Raw genomic sequence first — 22349 nt, forward strand, 5'->3', positions numbered from 1 at the left:
ATTTGTTTCATGTTGCATTTCAGTTCATGGGTTATTCAGGCAGCAGTAGCGTCTGTTCAGAGCATAGAAAAGCGATATTCAATAGTGGTATGTGTAGCATCACTCAGCTATTGTTCAACTGCAGGCATCCCAAATTCCATGAAAATGCTAGGCTGGCTAGTTGTCATTTTATACGATATCTGTCGATTTACAGTCTCATTTGACTTGACGATACAACATACGAATATGATTTATGGGCCATGTCAGTTCGTATTAAAAGTCATGCATATTAATTCATCAGCTAGCTGCATTTGTCCTGAATTCTGGCTGTTGCACCGAAAGCACCGAAAGGGTGATAGAGCTGCTGTCATGCAGTAGTTTCTCATAACGTCGACGTTCGGCGAAGAGGACAAGATAGACCAGCAGGGACTTTATTTGGCAGGTTTACACCTGGTACCCCTGTTGACGTTCAATGTATCGCTCGGATGATGTTTGGCGTTCAATGCATCGCTCTGGTGATTTCCTTCTGTAAGCAACTGCCCAGCATAGGCAGTTACAAATATATAATACAATAATTCCACTAGGCTAAATATATATTTATATTGGGGAACACCGTGCTTCTCGCTTAAAATGTAAATTTTTAATGACATGATATTTGTATTTTAGTAGGAATAGAATTCAGAGTTGCTTTAGATGTTCAGGTTAGGTTTTATTTAAACAAAATAAAATGGAAAAGAGGGGGTGGAGTAGTTGTCTAAGGAAGGCCGAGTGTCGCAAGGGTCGGGTGGGCATAAGGTGAAAGGTGTATGGCCTGCTGTCATACAGTAGGAGGTGGTAGAAGCGAGGTGTTGTTTGGATGCCTCGTAGAAAGCCGTATGAAAAAAAAACAACTCTTTGTGGTGGGTTTACACTAGTGAGACGGAGCCTGGCACATAGTTTCACACAGCATGGCTTTAGTAACAGCAGAGTATTGGGATTAGAATAGTTAATGGGTGGTGGTGGGGAAGTCATGTTGTAGGCACATGAAATAAGGACCTTGCGCCTAGACAATTCTCCATAATGAGTCTTGTTAGGTCTCATAATTTCTGTCATGTAAAGCAACTAGTGTCGGGTGTGAAGGCCACAACCTTGTTCAGTTTAAGGTTCATGTTCACTCTATATATTTATTTTAAACAGGTGTTAACATTTTGGGCAAGAGATCAATCACTGTGTCTGACTGCCTTCAAAACTGGCTAATTTCAGTGTGCTAATTTGACTAAGACGTGTTAATATCTTAGTTAATGAAAGTAAATGTGTGTGAAAGGTAAGCACAGAGATGTGGCTGTGAGGTTATTACTTCATTGTACGTTGGTGTATAACTTTTTTTTTTTTTCTTTTATCAGTGTGGGTTACCTCAGATATGGGAAGGGCATCGATTGGCTGTAGTGCCCTGGGCAGTGCATTGTTTAGCCTGCTCTGCATTCTCTGTTAGATTGATGTCCCCTGTAGCTTTTTGTAGCGATAAACCTGAGGGAATTGGAGCTGTTCATGGGTTTTGTGTGGAATGCTGAATGCAGGAAGAATACCATGATGATTTAAGCAGAGGCACCATGCCTCTGGACATGGCTTGGAGGGAACAGATGCAAATACAGTTGAACTGATTCTTGCACAGGGCCCTGGAAGACCGCTGGCATGGTCGACATCTCTGTTTAACCCCTGTAGCCTGGGATGGGGGTCAGCGGCTTGGACATGTTGTGCCACAGTGTTATGCTCGTCCATATCATATACCCTGCCCTGCACTAGGTAGTGAACAGGTCCAGCAGGCAGTGAGTGGATCAAGTATGTAGCAGCTGCATCGTGGTTCCTGATCAAGTCGTTCAGCCTGCATTCCCCCGAAGTACAGATACAGTGTGACATGTTGTTTACGAATGCATGAGGTGAGCATATTAAAAACTCCGTAAACTTCACAGAACAGCTGTTTGTAGGATGAAGGTTATGATTTGTGTTGTTCTTCTACAGCTACAATGATTATAACTATGTTCACTGGTCTCAGTCTATTAATGAAATGAATCTTTTCACAATTTTGTAGAAGATTAAAATGAATATAACAGTATGGCCATTTTTAGTGATGACACCAATATGCACAGTACTTTAAATACTACTGGTATGAGCCCCATCAGTATGATGATAATTCCACATGTAGAGTCAACTAACCATTTCTTTGGTTTTAAAAAATATCATTGACTAAGCAAGAAACCTCCGTCGCCTCTGCGACTCATAAATGCACTCTTACCCAAGTCAGATAAGCTCAGAGCTATCCAGGGCAGTCTGTATCACATTGCAATGGAAAAAACTGATCCAACACTGATCCATCCATCCATCAGACAGACATCTTATTAAATGAATATGAAGTGCCTTATTAAAGTGAATATTTCTTTTTCTTTCTCCTAGGGAGGAGTGGCACTGCTGGTTCAGCCAGGGTTCACTAGGACAGCTGTCAGACAGGACAGGGGAAACAAGACTCAGGGAAAGGTCTGGGGAAGCGGAGAGTGTGGAAGAGAGGAAGGAAGACTAGAGAGGGGAGGGAAGGAGAGAGAAGAGGAGAGGAGTGGAGGAGAGGCCAGGCCAGGCTCGTGCCAGTTTTCTTTGTGCAGCGAATTGTGTTATCAGTGCAAGCCAGTGCCTTGCATGGAATTGGTGTATCATAAGTGAGTTTGTTAAAATATTAGGGTGAAGCTTGCTCTGTACAGAAGGGTAGGTTATATAGGTGATTTTGATCAGGGTGGGTTATTTCTGTAGTGATTACACTGCCGGACCGAAAGTCACACTAAAGCCCGGATCATAGCTACTGCGGTCTCTGAAAATGCCACCTTGCATGCACCGTAGCTCCGGACCTTCCACATTGCTCAGTGTTCACACCTCTTGCACCACCATCCCTGGTGAGCACTTGCTTTTATGCTGAGCTAAGGTGGTACTGTAGGGTGAAACTGCTTAAGCAGGAAGCCCGAAGCTGCTCTTTCCCACACAGTAAATAAGGAACATATGATACAGACCCCAATGTAAACACACACACTGACCCCACATAGTCAAACATCATCTTGATCAGTGAAGAAGTAAAACTTTTGATGAGATTGGCCTGACAGACAGAGAAGAAAGATAATGAACATTGGAGGTGCGTTTATGTCACCAAATGCACCGTCTGCATTGTTTCAGTTTTTTAATGGGAAGTGCCTCGCTTGTGACCCTCTACACCTGACTGTTTCGTCCGCAGCTCTATGGAAGGTCTGCTTTGTCAATAGATACGAATGAATCTTAATCCGGACATCTCTCAGCAGGGGTTGCTCTGACTAGACAGCAGCTCTAGTGGGCTAGAAGGTGACATTGCTGCCATGATCTTAACATTGTAAAATGATGTGCTGAAACCATTTGTCATTATTTATAATTACTTACTTTTTTAATTTAAAGTTTCTTATAATTGTTTACTATCTCTGACATATGAAGCCATAAAAACCACAGCATGGACTTTATGTGCATACTGTATATTTATTGTATACTCTATACAGATGTAAATTGAATCAAGATTCCATAGGCTCTTGTGTCATTATATTCTTATAGCAGCCTCTTGTTTCTGTGACATCCTATTAACAGAATAACTAGCAGGCAAAGCAGGTGGAAAGACAGGAGAAGGAGGCGAGGGTCTTGAGCTTCTGGTGGACTCCGATGGTGTTGGTGGGATTTTGTGTTGCCGTAGTGATGCGTATCCTCTCGGGCTGCTCCAGGCCCATCCGCCTGATTCTACACATCAATAGGAGATGCAGCTGCATAGCCGACCCCTCCCTATCAGGGCTTTGAAGTGTGTGTCTGTGTGTCTGTGTGTCTGTGTGTCTGTGTGTCTGTGTGTCTGTGTGTCTGTGTGTGTGTCTGTGTGTGTGTCTGTGTGTACCTTCTTGTTAAGGATGCGCTCCAAAGCGTCCTTTTCAGCTGTGCACATGCATCATGCGTAAGAATACGACAGCTGGAAGGTGTGAAGCTCTGTAGGATGCTGTTCAGAGGTGGAGCCTCCTGAGAGTCCATCACCATGGCTTTTGTGTGTTTTTGGGACTGATTGCAATTGAAACTGTGATGTAGAGGGCTAGCAACAGTTTGTGTGGTGTCAAAGTTAAGTATTTGTACTGACCATGACTTTTGATGATTTTTGTCAATGCTTTGTTTTTCAAGGGAGGAAGAAGAGCTGCCCACTTTCAACAGGTTTTGCCCCTCTCTCAACTGAGCGAAACATTAAAATATCATTATTATTATTCTTCTTCTTATTATTATTATTAATAGGGCATTTTATAATCACCCAAGCAGTTTCTATGAAATTAAACTCATGAAGGGTAGAATAAACTCATCAGTAGTGGTTGAGTTTTCATGCTAACACAGCCTTGACTGCAGCCCACAGTGAAGTATATAAGATTTATGGCACTACTCACTCAGCCTTGTACAGATGTAATATTAGTTTAGTGGGATTTGCTGAGTACAGCATCTTCACACATGGCCCTGAATATATGCAATAGGGAAATGCAGCTGTCAATCAAAGTGCCTCAGTAAACAGTTCTGAATTTGTGATCAGGATTCTGGAGGTTCTAGAAAAACAGATTTCAGTTTAATGTTTTGTGGAAGGATTTCAGCTATGAAACTAATGAGGAATTGGATGATTATATATGTGTGTGTGTGTATATATGTATATAAAATATGTATATAATATATATCTCTCTGTAAAAGTGTCCTTGAGTATGAGAAAGCTGCTATATAAGTGTAAATATTATTAACATTGAAAAGAGATCCAAACTCTGACATGAAAAGCATCGCAAATGCTTCTGCTGTAATTATCCATCCTCTCTGTGGTTGGCACAAACTGTAGCACCAGAATAGGTCTGTGCATTGCACTGACTGGGCCTTGGCTGCTGTGTTTCTGGGGTTAGTTGCGCCCAGCAGATCCGGGTCAGCTAAAGGAGGATTAAAAACCTGTGCCGGCTGCTGAGTGTCAATAGGCTGACAGAAGGTGCTGCTGAATGCAGGTGTAAGGAAGTGCTCAGGAGCAGATGGCTACCACCGCATATCCCTTTAGGAGCTGATGTCAGGTGCCACTCTGCTTCCCACCCCCTGGTCCATGGCCCAACTGCTAACAACTAACTCGCTCACCCTGTCCTGACTGCTGCTGTACATTCACCAATCAGAGCAATAACATTGGTATCTTCAGCTGACCAGAAGCTTGATGCAAAGCTGATGCAAAACCTTGTTATTTGTATTGGCTTCTGCTTAACAATTGGCTGTACCTAGGTGTGTGAGGACCCTCAGATTTGATAACATTGTCCATGGTTTATAGTTGTATTTGTTTGATCATTCTGAATATAGCCTGGAAGGCATGTTATTTTTCATCTCATAAGAAATGTCTGCCTTTTTTGCATATTTGCCTTTCCATCAAACCAACAGCCAACAGCTTTCATTTTAGAAGACCCTTACTCTTACTGCAATACATATGTAATGGAGCTTGGAGGAGATGGAGTCCTGTAGATTAGCCTTGGCACTGTGTATGTAAACGGTGAACTGCTGATCTCTGTGATTTGCCTGACTGTAGGATTAGAGTGACCCAAATACTCTGAATTTTCAGGGCAGCAGGGGGGATAGAAGTGGCTGTCTCAAAGCATCTCTTTTCAACTGAAACGGTGGAAGATGAAAGACCAGGGAGGTGTTTTTAATTAAATATCAATAAATAACAGGTCAATTTGTTTACTTTGACACTTAAGAAAAATACATTTCTAGAATACATTGAACTGAACAATGCTAATCTATATTCCCTACCCCTTTTTTCTCTTTTCATAACCTCAGTTTCAAAGTTGCTGTCCAGGAATTCAAACAAAAGGTTAAATCTGTACATATGTGATCAGGGGAAGGGAAGGGGAATCCTCTGTTGTTTTGCCAAAGTAATTTCTTAGGCTAGGCTGCATTTGCACAACCAGTTAGATGTCTACTACAGACACTGCAGAGTTAGGCTGGGGCTAGGTCTCCATGATGCGACTGCAAATATCCTGATTGTTATAAGAATCTCTAACACTGGCTTGTTTTGCTCTGGCCAGAATGTGCTGCTGTAGAATCATGAACCATGAGTCTCCTGCTAAATTTGGTGCTCATAAATCCTCTGCCAGCAGTGTGCTCTGGTTAGGTACTAACTGTGATGGTTCACTCTTCATCATCATCAAATGTATTTATATAACACTTTTAACAACCACCAATGTCGCGAAGCAGCCTTATAGATGTCCAAGACCAAGCCCTCAGTGAGCAAAGCAAAGCTGACAATGGCAAGCAAAATCTCCCTAAGAGCACGAGGAAGAAACCTTGAGAGGAACCAATACTCAAAGAGGGGGGGCTATCCTCCTCTGGTCACCAGACACCACAATATAAACAATATTATATAGCAAAATTAACAATATTATACTGCAGCAAAACAAAAAAGAACAAGATAAGTAATGAGATAAATAAGGAATGGAAGTCTATTCCAGGTTTCTAGAAGTCCTAGTTTGGGTTCGCTGAGTGCTCGTGTGTGCGAAACCCATCTAGCACAGGAACGTCTGCCTAGGACGACAGAGAAGTGGATGGGGGACTGGACCACAGCAGGAGCATCAGGGGGTTGTGGGAGGAGCCATAGCAGCTGAGATGGGTTGAGGTTCAGGAATAACAGTATACCTGGAGTAGATGTACCTCGATAGATTATTAGGCAAGATGTACCTCAGATAGATTATTAGGCAAATCCAAATACTAAAGCGTCTAAATCAGGGATCTGTAATGTGCAAGGATAGATGCTGACAGATCTAGCTATGGCAGCATAGCTAAAAGGATGGAGCCAGAAGAAAACACAAGAAGGCTCCCTGGAACATCACTCGTTCTGCCATTCTCAGTTAACAAACTTGAGTGATGAAAAAGAGGTGAAGTGACACCATAACATCCGTTTACCATAACTCTCAATGCCCATGAACCCACAGATCTACACCTTTATCTAAGTTGAAAGGTATTAAAAAATGCCTGACTATAAAAAATAGGTTTTCAGCCTAGCCTTAAAAATTGAGACTGTGTCTGTGTCAAATATTTACAGGAAGGTTATTCCATAGCATGGCAGTTTTTTAAGAAAAAGTGCTGACCCTTGCAATAGATTGCTTTATTTGAGGTACTAATAAAGTGCATGAAACCTTTGATCTAAGCAGATGTCACATCATAATACACTAGGAGATTAAGGTACTGTGGGGGAAGTCCATTCAGTGCTTTGTAGGTCAATAGAAGTATTTTATTGTCAGTATGAAATTTTACTGGGAGCCAATGCAATGTAGCTAATATATAAAGAAAAAAGCACAGGCACTAGAACTGATACTTGTGGGACACCAAAACTAACCTTGGTGTTATCTGAAAAGTCTCCATTTATGTTCACAAACGGGTAACAATCAGCTAAATAAGATTAAACCAGGAAAGGGCTATTCCCTTAATATTCCCTGAATATTTTCAAATCTATCTAGTAAAATGTGATCTAAAGTCTAATTTATATAACACTTTGTTGTCACAAAGGGGGGGGGGTCATCCTCCTCTGGCCGACAATGATGCAACAATATAAACGATAAAGAGCAAATCTAGGGATGATCTATGGTGTCAAATGATACACTGAAATCAAGCAATATAAGGAGAAAAAAAAGACAACTCCGTTTGGAAGCCAACAACAGGACATTAACTACTTTATTTAGTGCTGTCTCTGTACTATGATGGGGCCTAAACCCTGACTGAAAGACTTTATGTACCTGGTTCTGATGCAGGAATGTGCTTAGCTGCTACAGCTGACAGTTGATTATGGGTCAAGATTACCTTTCTTGATGAGTGGTTTGATGATTCCTAATTTGAATGATTTAGGTATGTAGCCAATGTTCAGGAAGAGTTTATTACATTTAGTAGAGGTGTGATTATTTCAGGTAGAATTTCTTTAAGAACCTATGTGGACAATGAATCTAATAAGCAGGTGGAAGATTTACCTCCACTATACTTCAACTCAGAATGGGGCCTGAGCCTCATCATCCATGCTGGGAGACGACTGCATGGGGCAGCATGTCCCAAGGGCCAGCAGATGGTGGAGAGACTGGGCAGTCAGGTGAGGTCAGCCCATTACATCGCCCATGAGGGTCAGCAACTTCCAAACCTCTTTAGTACACACAGCATACACCAAATCCCTGCTAAAACTACACTAATCTAAACTCTTAGGGATTACAGTGAGGGGGCCCACTCTGTTCAGTGAGGAAAGTGAATTAGGGTGAAATGCAATATGGAATGTGCTTTGTGCCCAAGTCTTCTATTTGGTGTTTCTCTTCTGGACTCTGAAAATGTTCCTTTTTTGTTGGTTTGTTGTTATTGTTGTTTACATTAACAGAGTCTTCACAGTTTTCTTCACTGATAAACCAGTCCTGCGTTGTGAGGTTAAAGATGACTTGTGACTCACTCAGTTCTGGGCTTGTTTGCGTTTCAGTTTTCTATCCTCCTTTACATATGGCACATTCAATTCTTGGCTCCCGATTAATGATTTGACGGATTAGATTCATCTTAGATATTCTTCTTTTTCTTGTCCAGGTCATGGTCAGCAAAAGCATGAGTTTACCTCCACTTTACTTCAGTTTTTTATATCTGGAGCAGCACTACCTTGCTAATCCCATGGCCTGCATGTGGCCTGCTGTGTTGATTGGATTATTCTTTGCCTTCTTCTTCCATGACCCTGTCGACACTCTTGCTTGAGTGGACAGCTTTGTGATAACTTGCAAAACTTTATGTTGAGAACACTCAGGTACAGTTGTGTCATGAGTGATGAGTGCGCTTTAATGGTAGACTGTCATTCTGCTTGCTGCTGGAGAGGTGAGGGCCAAGGTGAGGTGAGGGCCAACCTGTCATTAAATCTTAGGCTATATTAGGTTAGGAAAAGCAACCAGAACGTTGGCTGTGGCACACGGAAACCTACAACCAATCGGGTATGATTGGCCAAGGTAGTGCCACCTTGAGCTAGTCATGGACTCTTTTTCATAAGTGGCAGATCTATGAGTCATAACACTGGTCTTGCGGAGTAAGAACCATGTCGCTGGTTGTTCGGAGTAAGACCTGTAATGGTGTGCATTCTGAGTTAGTTCTTGGTCTAAATTGCTAGCAATACAGCTCTGATATGCTGGCTCTATGGAGTTGGGCTGCACAATACAGACAACATCTGTATTGTTGTCATATTGCTACATTGTGTCTTGCCAAGGTTTCACCCAGGACACTGCTTATGACCTGGGAGGGAGTCTGCATGGTGGTCATTGCAGAGAAGGTTGATAAGAGGGAGCCAAAAAAATATATGTTCACAAAATGTTGTATGTATACTGTATAAATTCAAAAATATTAAATATGACAGACATGTCTGCCTCTACTGAGGTTGCAGCATCACTGGCTTCCTGGCTTTGCTTCATAGCCTTGTGGTGGCTTGAAAAATTGATGCGATTTTCCACTACCCTCTTCCTGTCAAAAAAATGGAAATGGAGCAGAGAAATTGTATCCATGGTGGTCACTAGTATCTACTACCTAATATTTTTACAATTTTTCATATACATAAACATATCCATTTAATGTACTAAGCTGACGATAGCATCCATGGTGACTTGTAGTTGACAGTATTCACTAGCATTCATTAGGCATGATACTGCATGGGAGACCCAGGACTGTTATGATTCCAGCACAAATGGCATGCTTATCATGATCACCTTCAGTATGCACTCTAGACTAGGCTATGGGAGAATGTGTTTCATAATAAAACAGTGATTTATATAATATAATATGAGTAGTTCTCTTTTAAACAAAAAGGCAGAATTATTCTATTGCATTGTGTTGAAAAATGAATAATAGAAAAAGAATAATAATTAAAAAGAGCTTATTCACTGTTAGCCATAATGTTTAACTCATGAAAAAAAATATTTTACAATATACAATACAAACTTGAATGAAGTGAACATGCTTGAGAGTAATGCAAACATTCTGATCACAAGCAACTTTTCTCATGCACAGATGCGAATACAGTGATTCATCAAAACACCCACAGAAAACTCATCTGGTACATCTGAGATTGGTCAGCATGCTCTCAGCATGCAGTATCATCATTTATGATTTACTTGTAGGCTCATTTGCACATTGCAGCATTATGCAGTGTCTTTATTGCAAAGGCTAGTATTGTGATAATGATTACAAATAATATATTGTCTGGATTGTCTGCTGTCAAAAATGTCTCTCTTTTAAAAAGACCATAAGAGGATTTTTCAGGTAGACCCATTCATGTGGATAGCAGTTAAACATCTCACAGAAGAAGAGCACTCTAGAATCCTACTAAGCAACAAATAGTGCTATTGCTTTTGATCAGATTAGAAATCCCACCCCCCTCCCCATCACTAGAAAATAATATAATAATAACAAACCACTACAGACTAAAATATTGCTAGCAGCTAACTGTGTAAAAATGGCTATGGGGAACCATGTATTTTGCTAACAAAATGGATTTATATTATTAGACCAATAGGGCTAGCTGGGTGCACTGGATCAACCAGCCCCTCCCCCAGGCTGTGAACTTGTGATTGGCTAAGATGCGTATTTTCCAGTGTCCTGAAATGGTGCTGTCACCAGTGAAAGAGTGACTCTGGTGGGAACTATACAGTAGTATAGAAGTGCGTCCTTGAAAATGGTGGAAGTTTTGTGATTTTGAAGGCTCAAAGACTGAGTCACTCTAGGCTTCCTGTAGACTACCCCCTCTGTCACAATGGGACATGAGAAGGCCAGCAGTGTGCCGCCTCCAGCCTGTACATCTCTGACTGCAACATGCTGTGCATGTACTTGCATCAGGAAGAGTTTTGAGATGAGATGCAGCTTTCTTTTGCACAGCATAGCAATGTTGAAACATGGTTCGTGTTTTCATTCCTGCATTCTATGTTCTATAGAGAGTAAAACTCTCTAATTTAGCTTATGACCAGTGTTTCAGTTATTTGGGCATTTGTTAAAAAAGGTAAGCACAGTATTACCGTTATATATATTGACACTTGCAGGAATATACACTGCAGAAGCAGGTAAGCATGTCTGTCACACATATTTATAGCTGGGCCCAAATGCTGCACAGCGGATCAGCTGCTAAACAGTAACACAGGGCTCTGTACCTCACCCACATTATCTGCATCAGTGGCAGTGTGAAGCTAAAAGACCTCCCTTAATCAGCTCAATTGGCCCAGGAAGCTACAGCCTGATGTGCTCTCAGGCCAGCGTGCGGAGGAGCACGGAAACATGCCCCTGGGCGATACATGGCAGTAAACTACACCCATTTTTCTGCCTGCAAGGCCTCCCAACTGGAGTGTCACTGTCTCGGGCCCACATGGATGCAGGGCCTGCCATGGTCGTCTGAAGGCACAGACCACCAGAACCAAACTGGGCCTGGTGACAGAAGCCGGCTTGGAGCGGTAGCTTCCAGAAGCAGCCAATATTTTTTTTTGTTTTGTTTTGTTTTGTTTTTTAAGCCCCTCATCTTGACTCATTTTTGAAGCAAGATCCCACAAAGGTGGCTGCAGGGACAAGGGTGCAGTGGTGGAGCGATGTGTTTTAGACTCAAGTGCAGTTATTAAAAGGACGCTACTATCGGGTTGTCTCTGAAGGATTCATTTATGAAAATTTAATATTGCTGTTATTCTGCACCAGACTTGCTTCCACTGCCTCTGACAGCAGATACCAGCAGCCAGCCGAAGGAATAGAATTAGATTTGATGGAGAGAAAAGGCTGTGTGTGTGCTTGTGTGTGATTGCGTGTCTGTTTCTGAAGCAAGGGAGTATTCTTTTGAGACAGACAGAGAGCAAGAGGAAGGAAGAGAAGAGAAGAGAGATGGGGTCGAGAGGGTGAAAGAAATGGATGGAAAGAGCTAGAGCTAGAGGGAGAGGCAATATTGGTGTGTCTGTGGGGAGTGAGGGGGGGCATGGTTTGGCCGGTGGCCAGTTCGCCTGTGAGCGCTGATGCAGGTGTCCTCTGGCACTAGGCTGATGTCATGGCTATAATTCTGCACAGCATCTCTCCTACTCTCTGTCCTTCTGTGTGTATGTATGTGTGTGTGTGTGTGTGTGTGTGTGTGTGTGTGTGTGCAACAGATCCCCCTAAAGGTCGATACACAGTATGGCTGCTGTTTCCCCAGGTGATGTGGGCATTGTGTTGGTCATTGCAGGCTGCTGTAAAGCCTTTGTGATAGTTGTGAATAAAGAGCAAGCGGATCATATGATCCAATTTGAATTTTTTTTTGTGTGTGTGTGTATGTGTATGTGTGTGCACATGTGTAGAAATGATGCATGCTTCCTTTTTCCTGCATGAGTGTGACATAACCACACAGCATTTAGGTGTGTGTATATTTGATTCCTAGCACAGCCTCTTTGCCTGTGGAGCTTGTCACAATGCTGTGATGGCTGTATGTGTTGTTTGTCTCTGCTGGAGAGGAAACTCTGCTGGGGAGATGGAGAGAGTATTAAACGACAGTTATTTTTAAAGCTGCCACACCAGAATTGTGCTAATTAAACAGCTTCAACACATGGAGCTTGAATTAGCTGCCATTATAATCACCAATCATCCATCTTTTATCATAGCAAACCACTTGATGAAACTGTCTAGCTGAAATATTTAAACTTTATTTAAGTGTTCAATTCAGTTAGTATTCAGATATATATTCAAGTCAAATTTATTTATATAGCGCTTTTTACCATAACACTCAGCCAGATAGTAAGGCATTACAGTAGTCTAATCTTGAAGTGATAAATGCATGGACTAGCTTTTCTGCATCGTGTGAGGAAAGTATGTTCCTAATTTTTGCAATTTTCCTGAGGCGGAGAAAGGTGCGCCTAGAAATATTATTTACATGAGCTTCGATTGAGAGACTGGGATTCCTAATCAGTCCAAGAACTTTAACTGTTAGAGAAGATGTGATTAGGAGACCATTGAGTTTCATTGAGTAATTAGAGAGCAAGGACCTAACTCTTTCTGGGCCTAATAGACGCACCTGTGTTTTGTCAGGATTAAGTGAGAGAAGCTTTTTCCATATCAGTGTCTGATGTCCTTTATGCATTCCTCAATGATACTAAGCTGATATATGGTTTTGTTGATACATATAGCTGAGTATCATCAGCGAAGCAGTGGAAACTAGCACAGTGTTTACATATACTGTCACCTAGAGGTAGCGTATTTAAAGAAAAAAGCAGAGGCCCTAGAACAGATACTTGTGGGACACCATAGCTAACTTTGTTGTATGCTGAAAAGTATCCATTTATGTTAAACTGGTAGTGACTGGCTAGATAAGATTTAAACCAGGAAAGGGCTATTCCCCTAATCCCAAAAACATTTTTGAATCTATCTAGTAAAATGTGATCTACAGTGTCAAATGTTAAACACAGATCATGCAAAATAAACAAAGAGCCACAACCCTGGTCAGAAGCCAACAACAGGTCATTAACTATTTTAATCAGTGCTATCTCTGCACATGAGGCCTAAACCCTGACTGAAAGACTTACTGTATCTGGTTTTGGTTCAAGTATGAGTGTAGTTGCTGAGCTACAGCTTTTTCTAGGATCTTGGAAATAAATGGAAGGTTTGAGATTGGTGTCAGTTTTATTCCTAGTTAGATGTGCAATTGTACTAAATAGAAATCTAGGATTATTTTTGTTATTTTCTATTAAGGTTTAGCTGAGCGGTAATAAGTGCCTTTCTATACTTGAGAAGGCTCTTCTTCCATGCAAGCTGGAAGACTACAAGTTTAGTGTGGTGCCATTTATTTTTCGAGTGTTATTGACAATTATAATAACTTTACAAAACTCCAGCAAATGGCAAGTTTGTTCCCTCTAGCGGTGTAATTAAAATAAGTCTTTCAACCCCTTATATTGTCTGCGTTATCCCTATAATATTCGGCTCTGCTGTTTGTCACCATGGAATGGGCTAGAGTCCCGTTACACTTCAATAGACATTTTTTCTGTCACTAGTCGGTTTCTGCTTTTCCTTGTGGAGTCAAACCTGTTATGGTCTATCACAAGCCCCTGACCAGGTATATAATTGGGAGTTCATTTTGGTAAGGATTATTGACTAAGGTTAAATTTTATTAAAACTATTTTTTTTATTGACTGATTTTCCAGTCTTTTCTTCATCAATTCACAAAATTTAAAGTTTTAGTAAAATGTAGCAAAGCTATAAAAACAGATCTGGTCTGATCCAGCACAGACATGTCTTTTCTGATGACCAATTATTAACATTAGCCCTGCTTGCAGAAGGGCTGAGGTCTTGCCCTTGGTATATGCGCGTGCAGGCTCAGCTCAGCAGTGATGATGAACATTTCAGAAAGCTGGAGGCCGCAGCCCACACTGCTGCAGTCCTTACTCAGCACTACTTGCACACTTCCTAACCTCCCCACCACTAAACCACCACCACCACAGTCTCTCACACTCATTCTCTCCTTCTGTCCCTCCCTGCCATATGTCTCTCCCCTCACTCCCCTTTTTGCACATCATCTAGCATCTACTTCTATGCACTCACTGCTCCCGCTTTCAAACTCTCTGTGTGTGCGTCCCTACCATTGTGAATGACCATCCAACACAAACAGCACCTCTAGTTTTCACTTTTATAAGACTCATCTGTAGCCATTCTGTGAGATTTATATTTCAAGCTGATTGTACTTTATTCTGATAGATGTTGATAGTTATTTAGCTTCCTGCCTTGGGGATAGAGGAGGCATTTTACATCATATGGTGTTAATTTGAATTTAATATACTGAAAATGACATGGCTGGAATGTTCTTCGAACTTAATAGACCTGGCACTCCTGATATCTCACATTTTTTCCCACATAAACGGATGTTCTTTTTTTATTTGGTGAGTAAGAGGCCTGCAGTTTTGGATAGGCAGTGAATCTTTTGCCAAGGTGTTTGTGATCATTGTGTCAGGCACAGAGCAGCAACCTCACTATCTCTGTCCAAGTATACAGTCCATCTAGTACGGGGCACTCACAATACTACTGAGGCCCATTATGACTGCAATAACAGAATCAGCAGAATGGGACAAGGAAGCCTAATTTTTACAAATATTTGCTCGGCAGCAGAATATTTCCATCCTCTTTAGATCCTCACATTTGCTGCTTGCAGGAGTGTTTGCAGGTTGGCTTAGGCCAGCTCTGTGTAAAGAAGCTGAGTGAAGGGAGACCGATAGTCTGTTCATTTGGGCTGTTGGGGGAGGCTGGCCTCTCCAGAACTGCTGCTGTTGATATACAAAGAGGCTTTGCAAAACTGCCTCACCTCCAGACACTAATGACGTGGTCTGCTTTGGAGGAGGTTTGCTTGGTTTGGACTCCGTGGCATATATATGGAAATCCATGGATAGTATCAAAAACATTCTTTTTGGGCATTGGTACAATAATTTGGGGCCTTTTTTTTGCAAATATCAAATAACATCAATAAAGTAAATGCTAATTTTTGTTTATCTTTACATAATATGTATTTGCAAATCAGTTCAAGTTAACAAAATTTACAATTTATTATGAGTACACACTAAAGCCTAAGCAAAGCTGGTGCTCTGGGGCAGAGCCAAAATGGTCTGGGTTCCATGTTCGGATAACACTCTGTATGGAACTGATTCCATTCATATTTGATGTCAAAGTTGAGTCCTCCTCAACAAACCTGAATAATCTTTCATTGGATTCCTCAATGTGAACATTAAAGTCATGATAACCAAGCATGTTCATAGATTTCGGTAGCTATATTCATGGTGTTACATTCATACAAGCTGTTTTGGATGGTTCTTAGGAAATTGGAAATTCCCATCCAGATGATGATGTATTCCTCTTCTGAAGTTTTTTTTCCTTTAGTTCTTAAGTAGTTTGTTCTTGGCACAGTTGCCTCGATGTGCTCATTAGGGGCCTGTATCTGGATTATCTGTAGAGCTGCTTTGTGGCAACAAAATACCATACATACATGCTATAAAAATAAATTTGAAAATTCCAAATATTGCAAAATTTCAAGCGCAAGGTTTCTTCCTCAAGCATCCCCTATCATTCTTAAGTGCTTTTTTGTGATTTAGAAGGCTGGGGTTTCGTTTGGAACTGAGAACCATTTGACATCCTGTTGCAGGGTGAGCAGAATTGGGCTCGGGGCAGCGAGAGCCTTCTCAGCACCCAACTGCCTTTCTGTTTCATTCCTCCCTCGCTTGCTCCGTCATTGTCCGGTACACTGTGAAAGGTCTTGGGCACTGCAACGGTCTCTCTTCTCGGAAGGTCCGCTCTTTACACCACATCCATACAGGCTCTTGTGGGGCTGTGCTGTCGCAGGACTCCAAGAAAGACCCTCCGGCCCTGTTGCCTGGTCCCAGTCGTCCGGTACTGGCCACTACCAATGAGAATGCTACAACTAAGACGGGGAGATGTGTGGTATGAGGTGATGCATGCGTGTGTGGGTGTAAACCGGCTCACCTGGGCCCTACCGGAGGGTTTGAGAGAGGCAGCGCAGTCTTTGGTGTTAGGGATGTTTGCTTAGATAGAAACTAAGCTGTGAAAGTGCAGTTCGTGAGGAGGGTCTGCTGAACAGAATACAAAGCACACTTGCCCAGAGAAAGTCATCTCCCTATTCCCCTCTCTCTCTCTTGCTCTCACTCTGGCCAGCCGTGCATTAAACCTGCTCTGAAAAGGACTTTTGAGTCTGTCGGGTCGGACAACGCGAGAAGGGGAAACACCAGAATTCTACTTTATAAACATTTTTGATCTTCATGGATGCATATTTATGTGGACATATATTTGATGAAATTAGTATTTGGGTGTATTTGGTTATGCCACCATGCCACCAATGCTTAACTGTAACTAGACATCTAATACTTCATTCACTGAACTGATTTTATCTGACTAAATAATGTGACTGATTTCCATTGATCTGCACTCTAACGGCCCTGAATAAATCGAATTTATCTGATCAGTGTCGTCCCCCCCCCCCAAACACCAGTATTGGCCAGTGTAATATGAATAAAAAGAATATGCTAGATATGAACCGTCTGTCATCTCTCAGACTGCATCTTTCCCGATGTTCTGCTCCATGTGCTCTGCCTACGTGCCACATGTAGCTTATTTTCAGAAGGTTTGGCTCATGAGAATGTGTTACTACACTTGGCTATCAAGAACATGCATGCTTAATGCTTGCAGCGATGAGCCATCCAAGGTAGTTCATAACACTGCTGGAGATATGGTGTCCCTCAGACAGACACAACACGGCCACGAACACAAACGGCACCTGCTTAAAATACAAACTGATTTTATTAGAGCTTCACTTTGTTGAAATTAAATGTGTGCCTTTTGGTGGGGTTTCTGTTTTTTATGTTACAGGAAGCTTAAAGAATGCGCTCATGCTTGTTTCTCGTGCCTCTTCTATTTGCTGCAATTTTGGTTCTCAAATGGTATTTGAATTTAATCTTTCCACATAAAAGAAAGTCTGTCTTCTGTGTGAAACCAGTGAATCATGAACAAGAACAGACTGCCATTAAGGTCGCTGATATTTCATACCCCTAGCAGTTCTTCCTGTGTTCATGATGGCATTGAGCCTATATGGACTTTTACAGCTTTGCTCAAACTGAAGTGGATAATATAAGCCAACACAGTGCAAGTCAAATCACTAACTATGGTGTCTGTGTCACTTGTTGAACTGGCCTGCTGACAGTATGTGTTCTAACCTGGCATTAGGTTTTGCTCTCTGATCAGATCATACATCAGATCATCAGATCTGGACTGAGTTTCTCATAAGCAAAGTAGCCTTAATCACTGCTTAATGTTTTGAGATGACCTCCAAAGCCACTCTTTGTTTGCTCCATTACTGAGCTGTAAACTGTTCTCTTTTGATAAAAAGGCTGAGATTGGCAAACTGTAATTTCTTCAATATTATATAGTGGTTTAGTGTCTAGTTTGAGGATTTTGTGTAAATGTGCTCTTGACTAAGTTACAATATGTTTCTGGGAGGGGTGTGTGTCTTCAGACAGCTGTTTCTTTGGGTAGTGGGGGTGTTGAGATTCAGAAGGGATTGAGTCGTGCAGGTCAAAGGGTTGGTTGGGCTGTGATGCCTCAAATGGACACAGAAATCTTCAGGGATGAGTAGCTGGTTGTCCTGCCATGCCAAATCCATGAGAGAGCCCAACTGACCCTTAAGGCCAGATGTTAATTCGTTACTACCATGCGTTCTGCAGTGGGCTGCTATCTTATTCCTCCCAGCACACAACTACAGTGAAGGAAAAGGAAAGGATGATGACCCCAAATTATAAGTTTAACTAAGGAGAGAATTAATGTGGTAAGTGCCAGTGTTCATTCACACAGTAGGTCATGGTGTTGCTGGAGAATCCCACTGCAGGGACACACCGTGCGCCTGTGGGTATAAGCATCTGCTGCTTTGTGCATATGGCCTGGTGATTAATTAGTACCATGAAGGGGAAATGGAGGAAAATGCAGGCATGTGAGTGTGTGTTTTTTTTTGTGTGTGTGTGTTTACCCAGTTTTCTCCTAGTTTAGTCATTATCAATTCCCAAAAACTGTCCAGGTCTTTTCTATTGCATAGCTTCAACCAACATGGGAAGGTAGGAGCAGAGCATAAACTGTACATTTCTGGAAAATACCATAATTATTGGCAAATACCATCATAATTGTCAAATACACCATAACTGATCCTTGTATTTATTTTCACAAGTTGTTTTAATTACAATATTTTATTTATTTCAATTTTGAGCAAATCTGATCTTATTTTAAATCAATTTATTTTTCCCAATAGTTAAGATTTCTTTACATTTTGCATTTGGTAAAATAGCCCTTTTAACAACCACACCTCACAAGTTCATTAGAATTTTGAACAACACACAACTAAAATATACCTTTGCACATTTTGCCCATTGGCAGCAGGCCCTGGTGTCTCACTGCTGCCTTTCTGTATTTTGGCATCACCCCTGCTGCCACTGACAGCCTGCAGTGGTCAAAGGAGAAAGGACACTTGGTCACTATCACTGCAGAGCCAGTGAAGAGCTGAACTCCATATAGGTGAATATCTCATACCAACCCTGGGGATTTCCAACACAGTAGATTGTGTTTGTGCTTTGTCTTAAATCACTTCAGCCAGCTCATTGGGTTACCTGAAGGAAGGAGCTTGTGGTGCTGTGTCAGGGCTTCCTGTGTGATTTCCCACACATCTTAAAGACTGCAAACTGTACCCTTTGCTGTGATCAAGCTCTACCACTGAACAGTGAGATATGTCCCCTTAACAGACATTTGGTCATAGGCATTGGTCATATTAACAACCTGAAGTGACTTGAATCTGATTTTTTACCAGGGCTGTGTGGACACACAAATTGGATATTTCAAATCAGATTTTAGTGGCAATAATAACTGCAAAAACGGCTAAAGCCAGCGATTTTGGCTTTTTTATTGCCTTCTTGACTTAAGCATATGCAGCTGATGAACTGTTAGTTGTACTCCAGTGCAAAATGTGATGCAATATGCAAGTTACCACCATGTTGCATATTTTATTACCATGATTTGTTGGTTGCAGAAATGTGCATATGTGCCAGTTTGAAAGACAGATGCATTCACATTACACACAGATAGAGGTCACTTCCAGTTATAATGTGAACCATCAAGATAGGCAAATCCAACCTCAGCAAAAGATCGGAATTGAACCACGTGTCTTGTCACATAAACTTTGCCATGGTAATCTAATTAAGAGGTTAGTTAGACTGTATGATGAATTCTAACAAGCACCCAAGTTAAATTGATAAGACCGATTGATATATATTAATCATGCCACATAGCCTGAATCCACTGTGAGCTTCTCCAGGTTTCTTAGGTCTGTTTGAATTTGCTTCCGATGACTGCATTTCCAAAATGGCTCTACAGGCTGCATAGTAATGAAGTACATCGTATACCAAAAGCCTAGTGAAATAGCTTCCACCTGCAAACTTGTTTATAAAAGCTGTCCGAGTCTGGTATAAGCTATTACCTGAAATCGGCTCCATTCACTTAGAGAGGACGACGAAACTTGGCATAGCCTGGAGTGAGGGCTGCCATCAGGCAAGAATGCAGCAGAAAAATGTGTGGCGGATAGCCATTACTGATCCAGTAATACTGGCAAACTTTAAGCAGGTGGCAGGTAAAGAATATCAACAGACAAAAGTGTATAGCTGAGTGAGGCTATACCTGCGTGAACATGTCTGGTTACAAGAGTGATGCAAGCTGGGTACTAGCATGAGGCTAGATGGCTAGCTAGGACCTGACTGATAGGAAAATTGTCACGGTTACCGATTTAAAAGAGAGAAAAAAAGAAAAAAAAAGATAATACCATATATAATTTAATATGACTAATTATTTATAGTGTCATATTTCTTATACTCAAATAAGGAGCCGAAACTCACAAAGTCTTAAGTAATACACATGTAAAACAAGATACTTGTACATAAATGCACCCCTTTATAAATACGACGCAACCCTAAAACGGGTAAAACAACTGCTGTCTTAACGGACAGGTTATCAACAGGTGATGGTCAATAGGTAATTAAATGCCCAATCCATGAGTTATTAGCGTCCCCTTAGCATCTGACGGTATGTTTGATTGCTCTTCTGAATTACCAAAATTATACTTTATGTATGATATGACATTCTAAAGGTGCTATATCAGTGGAAGCTTAATATGAATAAATATTGGTCCTGTTTTACTAGCGTGAACATATTCTGAGAAGCTCTTCTTTGCTGTTACTGCTGTCAACTGGCCTCTGAACATGGTGAAACGGATCGCCCTTGTACCTGGACTAAAGCATTAACAAGTCCACAGCATCGTTCTCAAATATTTAACCAGCAAAATGGAGCAGCAGTCCATATGCTGGTCAGCTACAGTTGTAGTGTTTTAGATTAATCTGAATGATGAATTCTGCCTTATGCTCTCTGGGAGACCAATATGGTGCAGCTAAATGTTAACGTTGCTGGTGTGTGAATAAGTGCTACTCTCACATTCAGTCAGAGATCTGGTACATGTGGGATTGTTTGTTTATTGTTTACTTGGCAAATACCGATCACTTCCCTTGCTTGCTGGGAAAGGAGCCTGCAGATGTCGGCATGGAACGATGATACGATTTTGTCTGCTGATACGCGGCTGAATCGGGAACTGGGTCACAGCGCAGCTCTCTTAGGAACCTCGGTCTGAGTTAATCCCTGCTGTTAACCGAGTAACAGTATGTCGTGAATTAACTCCGTTAGCTCCGTTAAAACATTTACAGTTACAGAACAGTGATCTGGAATTCTAATAATATATAATCAGAAACCTGCTACCTACCTACTGAACCACGCGACTGACATGATGTACAATAAATATAAACAGTGCTAAAGTCGATTCACATATTTTGCAAGGGTAAGGTGTGGTGGACTAGCACTTCAGTACCTGCTGGTTATCCGAGCTAGGTGTCCTCGTGTGGTGTTTTAAAAGAAACGGCTCAGATATCGTTCCCTGCCAGTAACCGTCATACGAGAGGTGTTTTCCTCCTTGCTGAAAGCTTGGAATGATGCCCTATCTGCAGAACACATAGTAACCCATATAGCTACCTACTTTGCAGGAATGTTCCACCTAAAATAGTAGCCAACATGGTTAGTGACCAATAGCTGATCCCACTAGTTTTAATTCAGTTATATAGCCACGTTAGCTATAACAATTCTGGATGAGGTGAAGTTTTTAATACAGCTAATGGGAAGCTCACCTGGAATTTTTTTCTGTACTTCATCTTCACTTTGGTATCACGACTTTGTGTCCTGGCTGTGGCTTGAAAGAGATGAGTCCTCCCCACCCTTCTGTAGCATAAAGTCCTTCAGTGCCCAAGCTAACTCATGTGCTGGTTCCCTAGCAGCACCGAGAACAATCTGTTCCAGTTTTGTTTTGGACGTCAGAAGAGTGCTATTTAGTAGATTTGTTTTGACCCGAGGCTGCAAGGGAGATATGTCTTTGGAAAAAACAAAACAAAACATATATGTACCCCACAGTGAAAATATTGCGCAAGATAATCAGAAGTAGTGTGTTTAGCATACGTAGTACTACATGCGGTGCTGTAAACTTGAGCTGAACTGAGTGTCTGTCATCACTTCCATCATGTGGTGGCATGGGTGTGTGTATTGAAGGTCAGTGTGTTTGAAACCAGGAGTTCTGCTTTCATCCAGAAAGTACTCTGTTGCAGACATAGGGAAACACTCCCGCTCTAACTGAGAGAAGTTATTGGAGGATCAACATTTGGTAAAATATGATGAAAAGGGTTTTAGCTGAAATCCAA

General features: G+C 41.5%; 1 protein-coding gene across 5 annotated transcripts in view; it reads left to right on the forward strand.

The window, feature by feature from the left end:
- Window positions 1-22349, forward strand: part of fam110b (family with sequence similarity 110 member B) — a 28303-nt gene that overhangs the window by 293 nt on the left and 5661 nt on the right. The window contains exons 2-4 of one of the 5 annotated variants that reach the window (XR_004776917.1): window positions 1762-1895; window positions 2410-3333; window positions 3607-4696. The exons of 1 other annotated variant lie outside the window; for it this stretch is intronic. The gene's annotated coding sequence lies outside the window, so the exon portion shown is untranslated. Of the gene's footprint in view, window positions 1-1761; window positions 1896-2409; window positions 4697-22349 lie in introns of those variants that run through there. 3 more of the 5 variants (XR_004776918.1, XR_004776919.1, XM_027027323.2) reach the window with 3 other exon arrangements.

Source organism: Electrophorus electricus, chromosome 15 (genome assembly GCF_013358815.1).
Source record: "Electrophorus electricus isolate fEleEle1 chromosome 15, fEleEle1.pri, whole genome shotgun sequence".
Lineage (NCBI taxonomy): Eukaryota > Metazoa > Chordata > Actinopteri > Gymnotiformes > Gymnotidae > Electrophorus > Electrophorus electricus.